Below are 21,406 nucleotides of genomic sequence, written 5' to 3' on the forward strand. Positions count from 1 at the left end.
AAAAAAGTTGAACATTTTCATGACAGTATTTCGGCTTCAAAAAAGTTGAAAATTTTCATGAAGTATTTCGGCTTCAGAAAAGTTGAAAATTTTCACGACAGGATTTCGGCTTTAAAAAATTGAACATTTTCATGAAGTATTTCAGATTCAAAAAATTTGAAAATTTTCACGACAGGATTTCGGCTTTAAAAAAGTCGACCATTTTCATGAAGTATTTCAGCTTCAAAAAAGTTGAACATTTTCATGAAAAGATTTCGGCTTCAAAAAAGTTGAAAATTTTCATGAAGTATTTCGGCTTCAAAAAAGTCGAAAATTTTCATGAAAGAATTTCAGCTTCAAAACAGTTGAACATTTTCGTGAAAAGATTTCGGATTCAAAAAAGTTGAAAATTTTCATGAAGTATTTCGGCTAGAAAAAAGTTGAAAATTTTCATGAAGAAATTCGGCTTCAAAAAAGGTGAAAATTTTCATGAAGTATTTCGGCTTCAAAAAAGTTGAAAATTTTCACGACAGGATTTCGGCTTTAAAAAAGTTGAAAATTTTCATGAAGTATTTCAGATTCAAAAAAGTTGAAAATTTTCAGGAAAAGATTTCAGTTCCAAAAAAGTCGACCATTTTCATGAAGTATTTCAGGTTCAAAAAAGTTGAACATTTTCATGAAAAGATTTCGGCTTCAAAAAAGTCGAAAATTTTCATGAAAGAATTTCAGCTTCAAAACAGTTGAACATTTTCGTGAAAAGATTTCGGCTTCAAAAAAGTTGAAAATTTTCATGAAGTATTTCGGCTAGAAAAAATTTGAAAATTTTCATGAAGAAATTCGGCTTCAAAAAAGGTGAAAATTTTCATGAAATATTTGGGCTTCAAAAAAGTTGAAAATTTTCATGAAGTATTTGGGCTTCAAAAAAGTTGAAAATTTTCATGAAGTATTTCGGATTCAAAAAAGGTGAAAATTTTCATGAAATATTTCGGCTTTAAAAAAGTCGACAATTTTCATGAAGTATTTCAGCTTCAAAAAAGTTGAACATTTTCATGAAAACATTTCGGCTTCAAAAAAGTTGAAAATTTTCATGAAAAGATTTCGGCTTCAAAAAAGTTGAAAATTTTCATGAAGTATTTCAGATTCAAAAAAGTTGAAAATTTTCATGACAGTATTTCGGCTTCAAAAAAGTTGAACATTTTCATGACAGTATTTCGGCTTCAAAAAAGTTGAAAATTTTCATGAAGTATTTCGGCTTCAGAAAAGTTGAAAATTTTCACGACAGGATTTCGGCTTTAAAAAATTTAACATTTTCATGAAGTATTTCAGATTCAAAAAATTTGAAAATTTTCACGACAGGATTTCGGCTTTAAAAAAGTCGACCATTTTCATGAAGTATTTCAGCTTCAAAAAAGTTGAACATTTTCATGAAAAGATTTCGGCTTCAAAAAAGTTGAAAATTTTCAGGAAAAGATTTCAGTTCCAAAAAAGTCGACCATTTTCATGAAGTATTTCAGGTTGAAAAAAGTTGAACATTTTCATGAAAAGATTTCGGCTTCAAAAAAGTCGAAAATTTTCATGAAAGAATTTCAGCTTCAAAACAGTTGAACATTTTCGTGAAAAGATTTCGGCTTCAAAAAAGTTGAAAATTTTCATGAAGTATTTCGGCTAGAAAAAAGTTGAAAATTTTCATGAAGAAATTCGGCTTCAAAAAAGGTGAAAATTTTCATGAAATATTTGGGCTTCAAAAAAGTTGAAAATTTTCATGAAGTATTTGGGCTTCAAAAAAGTTGAAAATTTTCATGAAGTATTTCGGATTCAAAAAAGGTGAAAATTTTCATGAAATATTTCGGCTTTAAAAAAGTCGACAATTTTCATGAAGTATTTCAGCTTCAAAAAAGTTGAACATTTTCATGAAAACATTTCGGCTTCAAAAAAGTTGAAAATTTTCATGAAGTATTTCGGATTCAAAAAAGTTGAAAATTTTCATGAAAAGATTTCGGCTTCAAAAAAGTTGAAAATTTTCATGAAGTATTTCAGATTCAAAAAAGTTGAAAATTTTCATAACAGTATTTCGGCTTCAAAAAAGTTGAACATTTTCATGACAGTATTTCGGCTTCAAAAAAGTTGAAAATTTTCATGAAGTATTTCGGCTTCAGAAAAGTTGAAAATTTTCACGACAGGATTTCGGCTTTAAAAAAGTTGAACATTTTCATGAAGTATTTCAGATTCAAAAAATTTGAAAATTTTCACGACAGGATTTCGGCTTTAAAAAAGTCGACCATTTTCATGAAGTATTTCAGCTTCAAAAAAGTTGAACATTTTCATGAAAAGATTTCAGCTTCAAAAAAGTTGAAAATTTTCATGAAGTATTTCGGCTTCAAAAAAGTCAAAAATTTTCATGAAAGAATTTCAGCTTCAAAACAGTTGAACATTTTCGTGAAAAGATTTCGGCTTCAAAAAAGTTGAAAATTTTCATGAAGTATTTCGGCTAGAAAAAAGTTGAAAATTTTCATGAAGAAATTCGGCTTCAAAAAAGGTGAAAATTTTCATGAAGTATTTCGGCTTCAAAAAAGTTGAAAATTTTCACGACAGGATTTCGGCTTTAAAAAAGTTGAAAATTTTCATGAAGTATTTCAGATTCAAAAAAGTTGAAAATTTTCAGGAAAAGATTTCAGTTCCAAAAAAGTCGACCATTTTCATGAAGTATTTCAGGTTGAAAAAAGTTGAACATTTTCATGTAAAGATTTCGGCTTCAAAAAAGTCGAAAATTTTCATGAAAGAATTTCAGCTTCAAAACAGTTGAACATTTTCGTGAAAAGATTTCGGCTTCAAAAAAGTTGAAAATTTTCATGAAGTATTTCGGCTAGAAAAAAGTTGAAAATTTTCATGAAGAAATTCGGCTTCAAAAAAGGTGAAAATTTTCATGACAGTATTTCGGCTAGAAAAAAGTTGAAAATTTTCATGAAGAAATTCGGCTTCAAAAAAGTTGAAAATTTTCATGAAATATTTGGGCTTCAAAAAAGTTGAAAATTTTCATGAAGTATTTGGGCTTCAAAAAAGTTGAAAATTTTCATGAAGTATTTCGGATTCAAAAAAGGTGAAAATTTTCATGAAATATTTCGGCTTTAAAAAAGTCGACAATTTTCATGAAGTATTTCAGCTTCAAAAAAGTTGAACATTTTCATGAAAAGATTTCGGCTTCAAAAAAGTTGAAAATTTTCATGAAGTATTTCAGATTCAAAAAAGTTGAAAATTTTCATGACAGTATTTCGGCTTCAAAAAAGTTGAACATTTTCATGACAGTATTTCGGCTTCAAAAAAGTTGAAAATTTTCATGAAGTATTTCGGCTTCAGAAAAGTTGAAAATTTTCACGACAGGATTTCGGCTTTAAAAAATTGAACATTTTCATGAAGTATTTCAGATTCAAAAAATTTGAAAATTTTCACGACAGGATTTCGGCTTTAAAAAAGTCGACCATTTTCATGAAGTATTTCAGCTTCAAAAAAGTTGAACATTTTCATGAAAAGATTTCGGCTTCAAAAAAGTTGAAAATTTTCATGAAGTATTTCGGCTTCAAAAAAGTCGAAAATTTTCATGAAAGAATTTCAGCTTCAAAACAGTTGAACATTTTCGTGAAAAGATTTCGGATTCAAAAAAGTTGAAAATTTTCATGAAGTATTTCGGCTAGAAAAAAGTTGAAAATTTTCATGAAGAAATTCGGCTTCAAAAAAGGTGAAAATTTTCATGAAGTATTTCGGCTTCAAAAAAGTTGAAAATTTTCACGACAGGATTTCGGCTTTAAAAAAGTTGAAAATTTTCATGAAGTATTTCAGATTCAAAAAAGTTGAAAATTTTCAGGAAAAGATTTCAGTTCCAAAAAAGTCGACCATTTTCATGAAGTATTTCAGGTTCAAAAAAGTTGAACATTTTCATGAAAAGATTTCGGCTTCAAAAAAGTCGAAAATTTTCATGAAAGAATTTCAGCTTCAAAACAGTTGAACATTTTCGTGAAAAGATTTCGGCTTCAAAAAAGTTGAAAATTTTCATGAAGTATTTCGGCTAGAAAAAATTTGAAAATTTTCATGAAGAAATTCGGCTTCAAAAAAGGTGAAAATTTTCATGAAATATTTGGGCTTCAAAAAAGTTGAAAATTTTCATGAAGTATTTGGGCTTCAAAAAAGTTGAAAATTTTCATGAAGTATTTCGGATTCAAAAAAGGTGAAAATTTTCATGAAATATTTCGGCTTTAAAAAAGTCGACAATTTTCATGAAGTATTTCAGCTTCAAAAAAGTTGAACATTTTCATGAAAACATTTCGGCTTCAAAAAAGTTGAAAATTTTCATGAAAAGATTTCGGCTTCAAAAAAGTTGAAAATTTTCATGAAGTATTTCAGATTCAAAAAAGTTGAAAATTTTCATGACAGTATTTCGGCTTCAAAAAAGTTGAACATTTTCATGACAGTATTTCGGCTTCAAAAAAGTTGAAAATTTTCATGAAGTATTTCGGCTTCAGAAAAGTTGAAAATTTTCACGACAGGATTTCGGCTTTAAAAAATTTAACATTTTCATGAAGTATTTCAGATTCAAAAAATTTGAAAATTTTCACGACAGGATTTCGGCTTTAAAAAAGTCGACCATTTTCATGAAGTATTTCAGCTTCAAAAAAGTTGAACATTTTCATGAAAAGATTTCGGCTTCAAAAAAGTTGAAAATTTTCATGAAGTATTTCGGCTTCAAAAAAGTCAAAAATTTTCATGAAAGAATTTCAGCTTCAAAACAGTTGAACATTTTCGTGAAAAGATTTCGGCTTCAAAAAAGTTGAAAATTTTCATGAAGTATTTCGGCTAGAAAAAAGTTGAAAATTTTCATGAAGAAATTCGGCTTCAAAAAAGGTGAAAATTTTCATGAAGTATTTCGGCTTCAAAAAAGTTGAAAATTTTCACGACAGGATTTCGGCTTTAAAAAAGTTGAAAATTTTCATGAAGTATTTCAGATTCAAAAAAGTTGAAAATTTTCAGGAAAAGATTTCAGTTCCAAAAAAGTCGACCATTTTCATGAAGTATTTCAGGTTCAAAAAAGTTGAACATTTTCATGAAAAGATTTCGGCTTCAAAAAAGTCGAAAATTTTCATGAAAGAATTTCAGCTTCAAAACAGTTGAACATTTTCGTGAAAAGATTTCGGCTTCAAAAAAGTCGAAAATTTTCATGAAGTATTTCGGCTAGAAAAAAGTTGAAAATTTTCATGAAGAAATTCGGCTTCAAAAAAGGTGAAAATTTTCATGAAATATTTGGGCTTCAAAAAAGTTGAAAATTTTCATGAAGTATTTGGGCTTCAAAAAAGTTGAAAATTTTCATGAAGTATTTCGGATTCAAAAAAGGTGAAAATTTTCATGAAATATTTCGGCTTTAAAAAAGTCGACAATTTTCATGAAGTATTTCAGCTTCAAAAAAGTTGAACATTTTCATGAAAACATTTCGGCTTCAAAAAAGTTGAAAATTTTCATGAAGTATTTCGGATTCAAAAAAGTTGAAAATTTTCATGAAAAGATTTCGGCTTCAAAAAAGTTGAAAATTTTCATGAAGTATTTCATATTCAAAAAAGTTGAAAATTTTCATGACAGTATTTCGGCTTCAAAAAAGTTGAACATTTTCATGACAGTATTTCGGCTTCAAAAAAGTTGAAAATTTTCATGAAGTATTTCGGCTTCAGAAAAGTTGAAAATTTTCACGACAGGATTTCGGCTTTAAAAAATTGAACATTTTCATGAAGTATTTCAGATTCAAAAAATTTGAAAATTTTCACGACAGGATTTCGGCTTTAAAAAAGTCGACCATTTTCATGAAGTATTTCAGCTTCAAAAAAGTTGAACATTTTCATGAAAAGATTTCGGCTTCAAAAAAGTTGAAAATTTTCATGAAGTATTTCGGCTTCAAAAAAGTCGAAAATTTTCATGAAAGAATTTCAGCTTCAAAACAGTTGAACATTTTCGTGAAAAGATTTCGGATTCAAAAAAGTTGAAAATTTTCATGACAGTATTTCGGCTAGAAAAAAGTTGAAAATTTTCATGAAGAAATTCGGCTTCAAAAAAGGTGAAAATTTTCATGAAGTATTTCGGCTTCAAAAAAGTTGAAAATTTTCACGACAGGATTTCGGCTTTAAAAAAGTTGAAAATTTTCATGAAGTATTTCAGATTCAAAAAAGTTGAAAATTTTCAGGAAAAGATTTCAGTTCCAAAAAAGTCGACCATTTTCATGAAGTATTTCAGGTTCAAAAAAGTTGAACATTTTCATGAAAAGATTTCGGCTTCAAAAAAGTCGAAAATTTTCATGAAAGAATTTCAGCTTCAAAACAGTTGAACATTTTCGTGAAAAGATTTCGGCTTCAAAAAAGTTGAAAATTTTCATGAAGTATTTCGGCTAGAAAAAATTTGAAAATTTTCATGAAGAAATTCGGCTTCAAAAAAGGTGAAAATTTTCATGAAATATTTGGGCTTCAAAAAAGTTGAAAATTTTCATGAAGTATTTGGGCTTCAAAAAAGTTGAAAATTTTCATGAAGTATTTCGGATTCAAAAAAGGTGAAAATTTTCATGAAATATTTCGGCTTTAAAAAAGTCGACAATTTTCATGAAGTATTTCAGCTTCAAAAAAGTTGAACATTTTCATGAAAACATTTCGGCTTCAAAAAAGTTGAAAATTTTCATGAAAAGATTTCGGCTTCAAAAAAGTTGAAAATTTTCATGAAGTATTTCAGATTCAAAAAAGTTGAAAATTTTCATGAAAGTATTTCGGCTTCAAAAAAGTTGAACATTTTCATGACAGTATTTCGGCTTCAAAAAAGTTGAAAATTTTCATGAAGTATTTCGGCTTCAGAAAAGTTGAAAATTTTCACGACAGGATTTCGGCTTTAAAAAATTTAACATTTTCATGAAGTATTTCAGATTCAAAAAATTTGAAAATTTTCACGACAGGATTTCGGCTTTAAAAAAGTCGACCATTTTCATGAAGTATTTCAGCTTCAAAAAAGTTGAACATTTTCATGAAAAGATTTCGGCTTCAAAAAAGTTGAAAATTTTCATGAAGTATTTCGGCTTCAAAAAAGTCAAAAATTTTCATGAAAGAATTTCAGCTTCAAAACAGTTGAACATTTTCGTGAAAAGATTTCGGCTTCAAAAAAGTTGAAAATTTTCATGAAGTATTTCGGCTAGAAAAAAGTTGAAAATTTTCATGAAGAAATTCGGCTTCAAAAAAGGTGAAAATTTTCATGAAGTATTTCGGCTTCAAAAAAGTTGAAAATTTTCACGACAGGATTTCGGCTTTAAAAAAGTTGAAAATTTTCATGAAGTATTTCAGATTCAAAAAAGTTGAAAATTTTCAGGAAAAGATTTCAGTTCCAAAAAAGTCGACCATTTTCATGAAGTATTTCAGGTTCAAAAAAGTTGAACATTTTCATGAAAAGATTTCGGCTTCAAAAAAGTCGAAAATTTTCATGAAAGAATTTCAGCTTCAAAACAGTTGAACATTTTCGTGAAAAGATTTCGGCTTCAAAAAAGTTGAAAATTTTCATGAAGTATTTCGGCTTCAAAAAAGATGAAAATTTTCATGAAATATTTGGGCTTCAAAAAAGTTGAAAATTTTCATGAAGTATTTGGGCTTCAAAAAAGTTGAAAATTTTCATGAAGTATTTCGGATTCAAAAAAGGTGAAAATTTTCATGAAATATTTCGGCTTTAAAAAAGTCGACAATTTTCATGAAGTATTTCAGCTTCAAAAAAGTTGAACATTTTCATGAAAAGATTTCGGCTTCAAAAAAGTTGAAAATTTTCATGAAGTATTTGGGCTTCAAAAAAGTTCAAAATTTTCATGAAGTATTTCGGATTCAAAAAAGGTGAAAATTTTCATGAAATATTTCAGCTTCAAAAAAGTTGAACATTTTCATGAAGTATTTCAGCTTCAAAAAAGTTGAACATTTTCATGAAAAGATTTCGGCTTCAAAAAAGTTGAAAATTTTCATGAAGTATTTGGGCTTCAAAAAAGTTCAACATTTTCATGAAGTATTTGGGGATTCAAAAAAGTTGAACATTTTCATGAAGTATTTCAGCTTCAAAAAAGTTGAACATTTTCATGAAAAGATTTCGGCTTCAAAAAAGTTGAACATTTTCATGAAGTATTTCGGATTAAAAAAGTTGAAAATTTTCACGACAGGATTTCGGTTTTAAAAAAGTCGACCATTTTCATGAAGTATTTCAGATTCAAAAAAGTTGAACATTTTCATGAAAACATTTCAGTTCCAAAAAAGTCGACCATTTTCATGAAGTATTTCAGCTTCAAAAAAGTTGAACATTTTCGTGAAAAGATTTCGGCTAGAAAAAAGTTGAAAATTTTCATGAAGAAATTCGGCTTCAAAAAAGGTGAAAATTTTCATGAAATATTTGGGCTTCAAAAAAGTTGAAAATTTTCATGAAGTATTTGGGCTTCAAAAAAGTTGAAAATTTTCATGAAGTATTTCGGATTCAAAAAAGGTGAAAATTTTCATGAAATATTTCAGCTTCAAAAAAGTTGAACATTTTCATGAAAAGATTTCGGCTTCAAAAAAGTTGAACATTTTCATGAAGTATTTCGGATTAAAAAAGTTGAAAATTTTCACGACAGGATTTCGGTTTTAAAAAAGTCGACCATTTTCATGAAGTATTTCAGATTAAAAAAAGTTGAACATTTTCATGAAAACATTTCGGCTTCAAAAAAGTTGAAAATTTTCATGAAGTATTTCGGATTCAAAAAAGTTGAAAATTTTCATGAAAAGATTTCGGCTTCAAAAAAGTTGAACATTTTCATGACAGTATTTCGGCTTCAAAAAAGTTGAAAATTTTCATGAAGTATTTCGGCTTCAAAAAAGTTGTACATTTTCACGACAGGATTTCGGCTTTAAAAAAGTTGAAAATTTTCATGAAGTATTTCAGATTCAAAAAAGTTGAAAATTTTCATGACAGGATTTCGGTTTTAAAAAAGTCGACCATTTTCATGAAGTATTTCAGATTAAAAAAAGTTGAACATTTTCATGAAAACATTTCGGCTTCAAAAAAGTTGAAAATTTTCATGAAGTATTTCGGATTCAAAAAAGTTGAAAATTTTCATGAAAAGATTTCGGCTTCAAAAAAGTTGAACATTTTCATGACAGTATTTCGGCTTCAAAAAAGTTGAAAATTTTCATGAAGTATTTCGGCTTCAAAAAAGTTGTACATTTTCACGACAGGATTTCGGCTTTAAAAAAGTTGAAAATTTTCATGAAGTATTTCAGATTCAAAAAAGTTGAAAATTTTCACGACAGGATTTCGGCTTTAAAAAAGTCGACCATTTTCATGAAGTATTTCAGCTTCAAAAAAGTTGAACATTTTCATGAAGTATTTCAGCTTCAAAAAAGTTGAACATTTTCATGAAAAGATTTCGGCTTCAAAAAAGTTGAACATTTTCATGAAGTATTTCGGATTAAAAAAGTTGAAAATTTTCACGACAGGATTTCGGTTTTAAAAAAGTCGACCATTTTCATGAAGTATTTCAGATTCAAAAAAGTTGAACATTTTCATGAAAACATTTCGGCTTCAAAAAAGTTGAAAATTTTCATGAAGTATTTCAGATTCAAAAAAGTTGAAAATTTTCATGACAGTATTTCGGCTTCAAAAAAGTTGAAAATTTTCATGACAGTATTTCGGCTTCAAAAAAGTTGAAAATTTTCATGAAGTATTTCGGCTTCAAAAAAGTTGAAAATTTTCACGACAGGATTTCGGCTTTAAAAAAGTTGAAAATTTTCATGACGTATTTCAGATTCAAAAAAGTTGAACATTTTCAGGAAAAGATTTCAGTTCCAAAAAAGTCGACCATTTTCATGAAGTATTTCGGCTTCAAAAAAGTTGAAAATTTTCACGACAGGATTTCGGCTAGAAAAAAGTTGAAAATTTTCATGAACAAATTCGGCTTCAAAAAAGGTGAAAATTTTCATGAAATATTTGGGCTTCAAAAAAGTTGAAAATTTTCATGAAGTATTTCGGATTCAAAAAAGGTGAAAATTTTCATGAAATATTTCAGCTTCAAAAAAGTTGAACATTTTCATGAAGTATTTCAGCTTCAAAAAAGTTGAACATTTTCATGAAGTATTTCGGATTAAAAAAGTTGAAAATTTTCACGACAGGATTTCGGTTTTAAAAAAGTCGACCATTTTCATGAAGTATTTCAGATTCAAAAAAGTTGAACATTTTCATGAAAACATTTCGGCTTCAAAAAAGTTGAAAATTTTCATGAAGTATTTCGGATTCAAAAAAGTTGAAAATTTTCATGAAAAGATTTCGGCTTCAAAAAAGTTGAAAATTTTCATGACAGTATTTCGGCTTCAAAAAAGTTGAACATTTTCATGACAGTATTTCGGCTTCAAAAAAGTTGAAAATTTTCATGAAGTATTTCGGCTAGAAAAAAGTTGAAAATTTTCATGAAGAAATTCGGCTTCAAAAAAGGTGAAAATTTTCATGAAATATTTGGGCTTCAAAAAAGTTGAAAATTTTCATGAAGTATTTGGGCTTCAAAAAAGTTGAACATTTTCATGAAAAGATTTCGGCTTCAAAAAAGTTGAACATTTTCATGAAGTATTTCGGATTAAAAAAGTTGAAAATTTTCACGACAGGATTTCGGTTTTAAAAAAGTCGACCATTTTCATGAAGTATTTCAGATTAAAAAAAGTTGAAAATTTTCATGAAAAGATTTCGGCTTCAAAAAAGTTGAACATTTTCATGACAGTATTTCGGCTTCAAAAAAGTTGAAAATTTTCATGAAGTATTTCGGCTTCAAAAAAGTTGTACATTTTCACGACAGGATTTCGGCTTTAAAAAAGTTGAAAATTTTCATGAAGTATTTCAGATTCAAAAAAGTTGAAAATTTTCACGACAGGATTTCGGCTTTAAAAAAGTCGACCATTTTCATGAAGTATTTCAGCTTCAAAAAAGTTGAACATTTTCATGAAGTATTTCAGCTTCAAAAAAGTTGAACATTTTCATGAAAAGATTTCGGCTTCAAAAAAGTTGAACATTTTCATGAAGTATTTCGGATTAAAAAAGTTGAAAATTTTCACGACAGGATTTCGGTTTTAAAAAAGTCGACCATTTTCATGAAGTATTTCAGATTCAAAAAAGTTGAACATTTTCATGAAAACATTTCGGCTTCAAAAAAGTTGAAAATTTTCATGAAGTATTTCAGATTCAAAAAAGTTGAAAATTTTCATGACAGTATTTCGGCTTCAAAAAAGTTGAAAATTTTCATGACAGTATTTCGGCTTCAAAAAAGTTGAAAATTTTCATGAAGTATTTCGGCTTCAAAAAAGTTGAAAATTTTCACGACAGGATTTCGGCTTTAAAAAAGTTGAAAATTTTCATGACGTATTTCAGATTCAAAAAAGTTGAACATTTTCAGGAAAAGATTTCAGTTCCAAAAAAGTCGACCATTTTCATGAAGTATTTCGGCTTCAAAAAAGTTGAAAATTTTCACGACAGGATTTCGGCTTTAAAAAAGTTGAAAATTTTCATGAAGTATTTCAGATTCAAAAAAGTTGAAAATTTTCACGACAGGATTTCGGCTTTAAAAAAGTCGACCATTTTCATGAAGTATTTCAGCTTCAAAAAAGTTGAACATTTTCATGAAAAGATTTCGGCTTCAAAAAAGTTGAAAATTTTCATGAAGTATTTCGGCTTCAAAAAAGTCGAAAATTTTCATGAAAGAATTTCAGCTTCAAAACAGTTGAACATTTTCGTGAAAAGATTTCGGCTTCAAAAAAGTTGAAAATTTTCATGAAGTATTTCGGCTAGAAAAAAGTTGAAAATTTTCATGAAGAAATTCGGCTTCAAAAAAGGTGAAAATTTTCATGAAATATTTGGGCTTCAAAAAAGTTGAAAATTTTCATGAAGTATTTGGGCTTCAAAAAAGTTGAAAATTTTCATGAAGTATTTCGGATTCAAAAAAGGTGAAAATTTTCATGAAATATTTCGGCTTTAAAAAAGTCGACCATTTTCATGAAGTATTTCAGCTTCAAAAAAGTTGAACATTTTCATGAAAAGATTTCGGCTTCAAAAAAGTTGAAAATTTTCATGAAGTATTTGGGCTTCAAAAAAGTTCAAAATTTTCATGAAGTATTTCGGCTTCAAAAAAGGTGAAAATTTTCATGAAATATTTCAGCTTCAAAAAAGTTGAAAATTTTCACGACAGGATTTCGGCTTTAAAAAAGTTGAAAATTTTCATGAAGTATTTCAGATTCAAAAAAGTTGAAAATTTTCAGGAAAAGATTTCAGTTCCAAAAAAGTCGACCATTTTCATGAAGTATTTCAGGTTCAAAAAAGTTGAACATTTTCATGAAAAGATTTCGGCTTCAAAAAAGTCGAAAATTTTCATGAAAGAATTTCAGCTTCAAAACAGTTGAACATTTTCGTGAAAAGATTTCGGCTTCAAAAAAGTTGAAAATTTTCATGAAGTATTTCGGCTAGAAAAAAGTTGAAAATTTTCATGAAGAAATTCGGCTTCAAAAAAGGTGAAAATTTTCATGAAATATTTGGGCTTCAAAAAAGTTGAAAATTTTCATGAAGTATTTGGGCTTCAAAAAAGTTGAAAATTTTCATGAAGTATTTCGGATTCAAAAAAGGTGAAAATTTTCATGAAATATTTCGGCTTTAAAAAAGTCGACCATTTTCATGAAGTATTTCAGCTTCAAAAAAGTTGAACATTTTCATGAAAAGATTTCGGCTTCAAAAAAGTTGAAAATTTTCATGAAGTATTTGGGCTTCAAAAAAGTTCAAAATTTTCATGAAGTATTTCGGCTTCAAAAAAGGTGAAAATTTTCATGAAATATTTCAGCTTCAAAAAAGTTGAAAATTTTCACGACAGGATTTCGGCTTTAAAAAAGTTGAAAATTTTCATGAAGTATTTCAGATTCAAAAAAGTTGAAAATTTTCAGGAAAAGATTTCAGTTCCAAAAAAGTCGACCATTTTCATGAAGTATTTCAGGTTCAAAAAAGTTGAACATTTTCATGAAAAGATTTCGGCTTCAAAAAAGTCGAAAATTTTCATGAAAGAATTTCAGCTTCAAAACAGTTGAACATTTTCGTGAAAAGATTTCGGCTTCAAAAAAGTTGAAAATTTTCATGAAGTATTTCGGCTAGAAAAAAGTTGAAAATTTTCATGAAGAAATTCGGCTTCAAAAAAGGTGAAAATTTTCATGAAATATTTGGGCTTCAAAAAAGTTGAAAATTTTCATGAAGTATTTGGGCTTCAAAAAAGTTGAAAATTTTCATGAAGTATTTCGGATTCAAAAAAGGTGAAAATTTTCATGAAATATTTCGGCTTTAAAAAAGTCGACCATTTTCATGAAGTATTTCAGCTTCAAAAAAGTTGAACATTTTCATGAAAAGATTTCGGCTTCAAAAAAGTTGAAAATTTTCATGAAGTATTTGGGCTTCAAAAAAGTTCAAAATTTTCATGAAGTATTTCGGCTTCAAAAAAGGTGAAAATTTTCATGAAATATTTCAGCTTCAAAAAAGTTGAAAATTTTCACGACAGGATTTCGGCTTTAAAAAAGTTGAAAATTTTCATGAAGTATTTCAGATTCAAAAAAGTTGAAAATTTTCAGGAAAAGATTTCAGTTCCAAAAAAGTCGACCATTTTCATGAAGTATTTCAGGTTCAAAAAAGTTGAACATTTTCATGAAAAGATTTCGGCTTCAAAAAAGTCGAAAATTTTCATGAAAGAATTTCAGCTTCAAAACAGTTGAACATTTTCGTGAAAAGATTTCGGCTTCAAAAAAGTTGAAAATTTTCATGAAGTATTTCGGCTAGAAAAAAGTTGAAAATTTTCATGAAGAAATTCGGCTTCAAAAAAGGTGAAAATTTTCATGAAATATTTGGGCTTCAAAAAAGTTGAAAATTTTCATGAAGTATTTGGGCTTCAAAAAAGTTGAAAATTTTCATGAAGTATTTCGGATTCAAAAAAGGTGAAAATTTTCATGAAATATTTCGGCTTTAAAAAAGTCGACCATTTTCATGAAGTATTTCAGATTCAAAAAAGTTGAAAATTTTCATGACAGTATTTCGGCTTCAAAAAAGTTGAAAATTTTCATGACAGTATTTCGGCTTCAAAAAAGTTGAAAATTTTCATGAAGTATTTCGGCTTCAAAAAAGTTGAAAATTTTCACGACAGGATTTCGGCTTTAAAAAAGTTGAAAATTTTCATGACGTATTTCAGATTCAAAAAAGTTGAACATTTTCAGGAAAAGATTTCAGTTCCAAAAAAGTCGACCATTTTCATGAAGTATTTCGGCTTCAAAAAAGTTGAAAATTTTCACGACAGGATTTCGGCTTTAAAAAAGTTGAAAATTTTCATGAAGTATTTCAGATTCAAAAAAGTTGAAAATTTTCACGACAGGATTTCGGCTTTAAAAAAGTCGACCATTTTCATGAAGTATTTCAGCTTCAAAAAAGTTGAACATTTTCATGAAAAGATTTCGGCTTCAAAAAAGTTGAAAATTTTCATGAAGTATTTCGGCTTCAAAAAAGTCGAAAATTTTCATGAAAGAATTTCAGCTTCAAAACAGTTGAACATTTTCGTGAAAAGATTTCGGCTTCAAAAAAGTTGAAAATTTTCATGAAGTATTTCGGCTAGAAAAAAGTTGAAAATTTTCATGAAAGAATTTCAGCTTCAAAACAGTTGAACATTTTCGTGAAAAGATTTCGGCTTCAAAAAAGTTGAAAATTTTCATGAAGTATTTCGGCTAGAAAAAAGTTGAAAATTTTCATGAAGAAATTCGGCTTCAAAAAAGGTGAAAATTTTCATGAAATATTTGGGCTTCAAAAAAGTTGAAAATTTTCATGAAGTATTTGGGCTTCAAAAAAGTTGAAAATTTTCATGAAGTATTTCGGATTCAAAAAAGGTGAAAATTTTCATGAAATATTTCGGCTTTAAAAAAGTCGACCATTTTCATGAAGTATTTCAGCTTCAAAAAAGTTGAACATTTTCATGAAAAGATTTCGGCTTCAAAAAAGTTGAAAATTTTCATGAAGTATTTGGGCTTCAAAAAAGTTCAAAATTTTCATGAAATATTTCAGCTTCAAAAAAGTTGAAAATTTTCACGACAGGATTTCGGCTTTAAAAAAGTTGAAAATTTTCATGAAGTATTTCAGATTCAAAAAAGTTGAAAATTTTCAGGAAAAGATTTCAGTTCCAAAAAAGTCGACCATTTTCATGAAGTATTTCAGGTTCAAAAAAGTTGAACATTTTCATGAAAAGATTTCGGCTTCAAAAAAGTCGAAAATTTTCATGAAAGAATTTCAGCTTCAAAACAGTTGAACATTTTCGTGAAAAGATTTCGGCTTCAAAAAAGTTGAAAATTTTCATGAAGTATTTCGGCTAGAAAAAAGTTGAAAATTTTCATGAAGAAATTCGGCTTCAAAAAAGGTGAAAATTTTCATGAAATATTTGGGCTTCAAAAAAGTTGAAAATTTTCATGAAGTATTTGGGCTTCAAAAAAGTTGAAAATTTTCATGAAGTATTTCGGATTCAAAAAAGGTGAAAATTTTCATGAAATATTTCGGCTTTAAAAAAGTCGACCATTTTCATGAAGTATTTCAGATTCAAAAAAGTTGAAAATTTTCATGACAGTATTTCGGCTTCAAAAAAGTTGAAAATTTTCATGACAGTATTTCGGCTTCAAAAAAGTTGAAAATTTTCATGAAGTATTTCGGCTTCAAAAAAGTTGAAAATTTTCACGACAGGATTTCGGCTTTAAAAAAGTTGAAAATTTTCATGACGTATTTCAGATTCAAAAAAGTTGAACATTTTCAGGAAAAGATTTCAGTTCCAAAAAAGTCGACCATTTTCATGAAGTATTTCGGCTTCAAAAAAGTTGAAAATTTTCACGACAGGATTTCGGCTTTAAAAAAGTTGAAAATTTTCATGAAGTATTTCAGATTCAAAAAAGTTGAAAATTTTCACGACAGGATTTCGGCTTTAAAAAAGTCGACCATTTTCATGAAGTATTTCAGCTTCAAAAAAGTTGAACATTTTCATGAAAAGATTTCGGCTTCAAAAAAGTTGAAAATTTTCATGAAGTATTTCGGCTTCAAAAAAGTCGAAAATTTTCATGAAAGAATTTCAGCTTCAAAACAGTTGAACATTTTCGTGAAAAGATTTCGGCTTCAAAAAAGTTGAAAATTTTCATGAAGTATTTCGGCTAGAAAAAAGTTGAAAATTTTCATGAAAGAATTTCAGCTTCAAAACAGTTGAACATTTTCGTGAAAAGATTTCGGCTTCAAAAAAGTTGAAAATTTTCATGAAGTATTTCGGCTAGAAAAAAGTTGAAAATTTTCATGAAGAAATTCGGCTTCAAAAAAGGTGAAAATTTTCATGAAATATTTGGGCTTCAAAAAAGTTGAAAATTTTCATGAAGTATTTGGGCTTCAAAAAAGTTGAAAATTTTCATGAAGTATTTCAGATTCAAAAAAGTTGAAAATTTTCAGGAAAAGATTTCAGTTCCAAAAAAGTCGACCATTTTCATGAAGTATTTCAGGTTCAAAAAAGTTGAACATTTTCATGAAAAGATTTCGGCTTCAAAAAAGTCGAAAATTTTCATGAAAGAATTTCAGCTTCAAAACAGTTGAACATTTTCGTGAAAAGATTTCGGCTTCAAAAAAGTTGAAAATTTTCATGAAGTATTTCGGCTAGAAAAAAGTTGAAAATTTTCATGAAGAAATTCGGCTTCAAAAAAGGTGAAAATTTTCATGAAATATTTGGGCTTCAAAAAAGTTGAAAATTTTCATGAAGTATTTGGGCTTCAAAAAAGTTGAAAATTTTCATGAAGTATTTCGGATTCAAAAAAGGTGAAAATTTTCATGAAATATTTCGGCTTTAAAAAAGTCGACCATTTTCATGAAGTATTTCAGATTCAAAAAAGTTGAAAATTTTCATGACAGTATTTCGGCTTCAAAAAAGTTGAAAATTTTCATGACAGTATTTCGGCTTCAAAAAAGTTGAAAATTTTCATGAAGTATTTCGTCTTCAAAAAAGTTGAAAATTTTCACGACAGGATTTCGGCTTTAAAAAAGTTGAAAATTTTCATGACGTATTTCAGATTCAAAAAAGTTGAACATTTTCAGGAAAAGATTTCAGTTCCAAAAAAGTCGACCATTTTCATGAAGTATTTCGGCTTCAAAAAAGTTGAAAATTTTCACGACAGGATTTCGGCTTTAAAAAAGTTGAAAATTTTCATGAAGTATTTCAGATTCAAAAAAGTTGAAAATTTTCACGACAGGATTTCGGCTTTAAAAAAGTCGACCATTTTCATGAAGTATTTCAGCTTCAAAAAAGTTGAACATTTTCATGAAAAGATTTCGGCTTCAAAAAAGTTGAAAATTTTCATGAAGTATTTCGGCTTCAAAAAAGTCGAAAATTTTCATGAAAGAATTTCAGCTTCAAAACAGTTGAACATTTTCGTGAAAAGATTTCGGCTTCAAAAAAGTTGAAAATTTTCATGAAGTATTTCGGCTAGAAAAAAGTTGAAAATTTTCATGAAGAAATTCGGCTTCAAAAAAGGTGAAAATTTTCATGAAATATTTGGGCTTCAAAAAAGTTGAAAATTTTCATGAAGTATTTGGGCTTCAAAAAAGTTGAAAATTTTCATGAAGTATTTCGGATTCAAAAAAGGTGAAAATTTTCATGAAATATTTCGGCTTTAAAAAAGTCGACCATTTTCATGAAGTATTTCAGCTTCAAAAAAGTTGAACATTTTCATGAAAAGATTTCGGCTTCAAAAAAGTTGAAAATTTTCATGAAGTATTTGGGCTTCAAAAAAGTTCAAAATTTTCATGAAGTATTTCGGCTTCAAAAAAGGTGAAAATTTTCATGAAATATTTCAGCTTCAAAAAAGTTGAAAATTTTCACGACAGGATTTCGGCTTTAAAAAAGTTGAAAATTTTCATGAAGTATTTCAGATTCAAAAAAGTTGAAAATTTTCAGGAAAAGATTTCAGTTCCAAAAAAGTCGACCATTTTCATGAAGTATTTCAGGTTCAAAAAAGTTGAACATTTTCATGAAAAGATTTCGGCTTCAAAAAAGTCGAAAATTTTCATGAAAGAATTTCAGCTTCAAAACAGTTGAACATTTTCGTGAAAAGATTTCGGCTTCAAAAAAGTTGAAAATTTTCATGAAGTATTTCGGCTAGAAAAAAGTTGAAAATTTTCATGAAGAAATTCGGCTTCAAAAAAGGTGAAAATTTTCATGAAATATTTGGGCTTCAAAAAAGTTGAAAATTTTCATGAAGTATTTGGGCTTCAAAAAAGTTGAAAATTTTCATGAAGTATTTCGGATTCAAAAAAGGTGAAAATTTTCATGAAATATTTCGGCTTTAAAAAAGTCGACCATTTTCATGAAGTATTTCAGATTCAAAAAAGTTGAAAATTTTCATGACAGTATTTCGGCTTCAAAAAAGTTGAAAATTTTCATGACAGTATTTCGGCTTCAAAAAAGTTGAAAATTTTCATGAAGTATTTCGGCTTCAAAAAAGTTGAAAATTTTCACGACAGGATTTCGGCTTTAAAAAAGTTGAAAATTTTCATGACGTATTTCAGATTCAAAAAAGTTGAACATTTTCAGGAAAAGATTTCAGTTCCAAAAAAGTCGACCATTTTCATGAAGTATTTCGGCTTCAAAAAAGTTGAAAATTTTCACGACAGGATTTCGGCTTTAAAAAAGTTGAAAATTTTCATGAAGTATTTCAGATTCAAAAAAGTTGAAAATTTTCACGACAGGATTTCGGCTTTAAAAAAGTCGACCATTTTCATGAAGTATTTCAGCTTCAAAAAAGTTGAACATTTTCATGAAAAGATTTCGGCTTCAAAAAAGTTGAAAATTTTCATGAAGTATTTCGGCTTCAAAAAAGTCGAAAATTTTCATGAAAGAATTTCAGCTTCAAAACAGTTGAACATTTTCGTGAAAAGATTTCGGCTTCAAAAAAGTTGAAAATTTTCATGAAGAAATTCGGCTTCAAAAAAGGTGAAAATTTTCATGAAGTATTTGGGCTTCAAAAAAGTTCAAAATTTTCATGAAGTATTTCGGCTTCAAAAAAGGTGAAAATTTTCATGAAATATTTCAGCTTCAAAAAAGTTGAAAATTTTCACGACAGGATTTCGGCTTTAAAAAAGTTGAAAATTTTCATGAAGTATTTCAGATTCAAAAAAGTTGAAAATTTTCAGGAAAAGATTTCAGTTCCAAAAAAGTCGACCATTTTCATGAAGTATTTCGGCTTCAAAAAAGTTGAACATTTTCATGAAAAGATTTCGGCTTCAAAAAAGTTGAAAATTTTCATGAAATATTTCGGCTTTAAAAAAGTCGACCATTTTCATGAAGTATTTGGGCTTCAAAAAAGTTGAACATTTTCATGAAAAGATTTCGGCTTCAAAAAAGTTGAAAATTTTCATGAAGTATTTGGGCTTCAAAAAAGTTCAAAATTTTCATGAAGTATTTCGGCTTCAAAAAAGGTGAAAATTTTCATGAAATATTTCAGCTTCAAAAAAGTTGAAATTTTTCTCGACAGGATTTCGGCTTTAAAAAAGTTGAAAATTTTCATGAAGTATTTCAGATTCAAAAAAGTTGAAAATTTTCAGGAAAAGATTTCAGTTCCAAAAAAGTCGACCATTTTCATGAAGTATTTCAGGTTCAAAAAAGTTGAACATTTTCATGAAAAGATTTCGGCTTCAAAAAAGTCGAAAATTTTCATGAAAGAATTTCAGCTTCAAAACAGTTGAACATTTTCGTGAAAAGATTTCGGCTTCAAAAAAGTTGAAAATTTTCATGAAGTATTTCGGCTAGAAAAAAGTTGAAAATTTTCATGAAGAAATTCGGCTTCACAAAAAGGTGAAAATTTTCATGAAATATTTGGGCTTCAAAAAAGTTGAAAATTTTCATGAAGTATTTCGGATTCAAAAAAGGTGAAAATTTTCATGAAATATTTCGGCTTTAAAAAAGTCGACCATTTTCATGAAGTATTTCAGCTTCAAAAAAGTTGAACATTTTCATGAAAGGATTTCGGCTTCAAAAAAGTTGAAAATTTTCATGAAGTATTTCGGCTTCAAAAAAGGTGAAAATTTTCATGAAATATTTCAGCTTCAAAAAAGTTGAAAATTTTCACGACAGGATTTCGGCTTTAAAAAAGTTGAAAATTTTCATGAAGTATTTCAGATTCAAAAAAGTTGAAAATTTTCAGGAAAAGATTTCAGTTCCAAAAAAGTCGACCATTTTCATGAAGTATTTCAGGTTCAAAAAAGTTGAACATTTTCGTGAAAAGATTTCGGCTTCAAAAAAGTTGAAAATTTTCATGAAGTATTTCGGCTAGAAAAAAGTTGAAAATTTTCATGAAGAAATTCGGCTTCAAAAAAGGTGAAAATTTTCATGAAATATTTGGGCTTCAAAAAAGTTGAAAATTTTCATGAAGTATTTGGGCTTCAAAAAAGTTGAAAATTTTCATGAAGTATTTCGGATTCAAAAAAGGTGAAAATTTTCATGAAATATTTCGGCTTTAAAAAAGTCGACCATTTTCATGAAGTATTTCAGATTCAAAAAAGTTGAAAATTTTCATGACAGTATTTCGGCTTCAAAAAAGTTGAAAATTTTCATGACAGTATTTCGGCTTCAAAAAAGTTGAAAATTTTCATGAAGTATTTCGGTTTCAAAAAAGTTGAAAATTTTCACGACAGGATTTCGACTTTAAAAAAGTTGAAAATTTTCATGACGTATTTCAGATTCAAAAAAGTTGAACATTTTCAGGAAAAGATTTCAGTTCCAAAAAAGTCGACCATTTTCATGAAGTATTTCGGCTTCAAAAAAGTTGAAAATTTTCACGACAGGATTTCGGCTTTAAAAAAGTTGAAAATTTTCATGAAGTATTTCAGATTCAAAAAAGTTGAAAATTTTCACGACAGGATTTCGGCTTTAAAAAAGTCGACCATTTTCATGAAGTATTTCAGCTTCAAAAAAGTTGAACATTTTCATGAAAAGATTTCGGCTTCAAAAAAGTTGAAAATTTTCATGAAGTATTTCGGCTTCAAAAAAGTCGAAAATTTTCATGAAAGAATTTCAGCTTCAAAACAGTTGAACATTTTCGTGAAAAGATTTCGGCTTCAAAAAAGTTGAAAATTTTCATGAAGTATTTCGGCTAGAAAAAAGTTGAAAATTTTCATGAAGAAATTCGGCTTCAAAAAAGGTGAAAATTTTCATGAAGTATTTGGGCTTCAAAAAAGTTCAAAATTTTCATGAAGTATTTCGGCTTCAAAAAAGGTGAAAATTTTCATGAAATATTTCAGCTTCAAAAAAGTTGAAAATTTTCACGACAGGATTTCGGCTTTAAAAAAGTTGAAA

This window comes from Labrus mixtus, unplaced genomic scaffold (assembly GCF_963584025.1).
Source record: "Labrus mixtus unplaced genomic scaffold, fLabMix1.1 SCAFFOLD_82, whole genome shotgun sequence".
In the NCBI taxonomy this organism is placed as follows: Eukaryota; Metazoa; Chordata; class Actinopteri; order Labriformes; family Labridae; genus Labrus; species Labrus mixtus.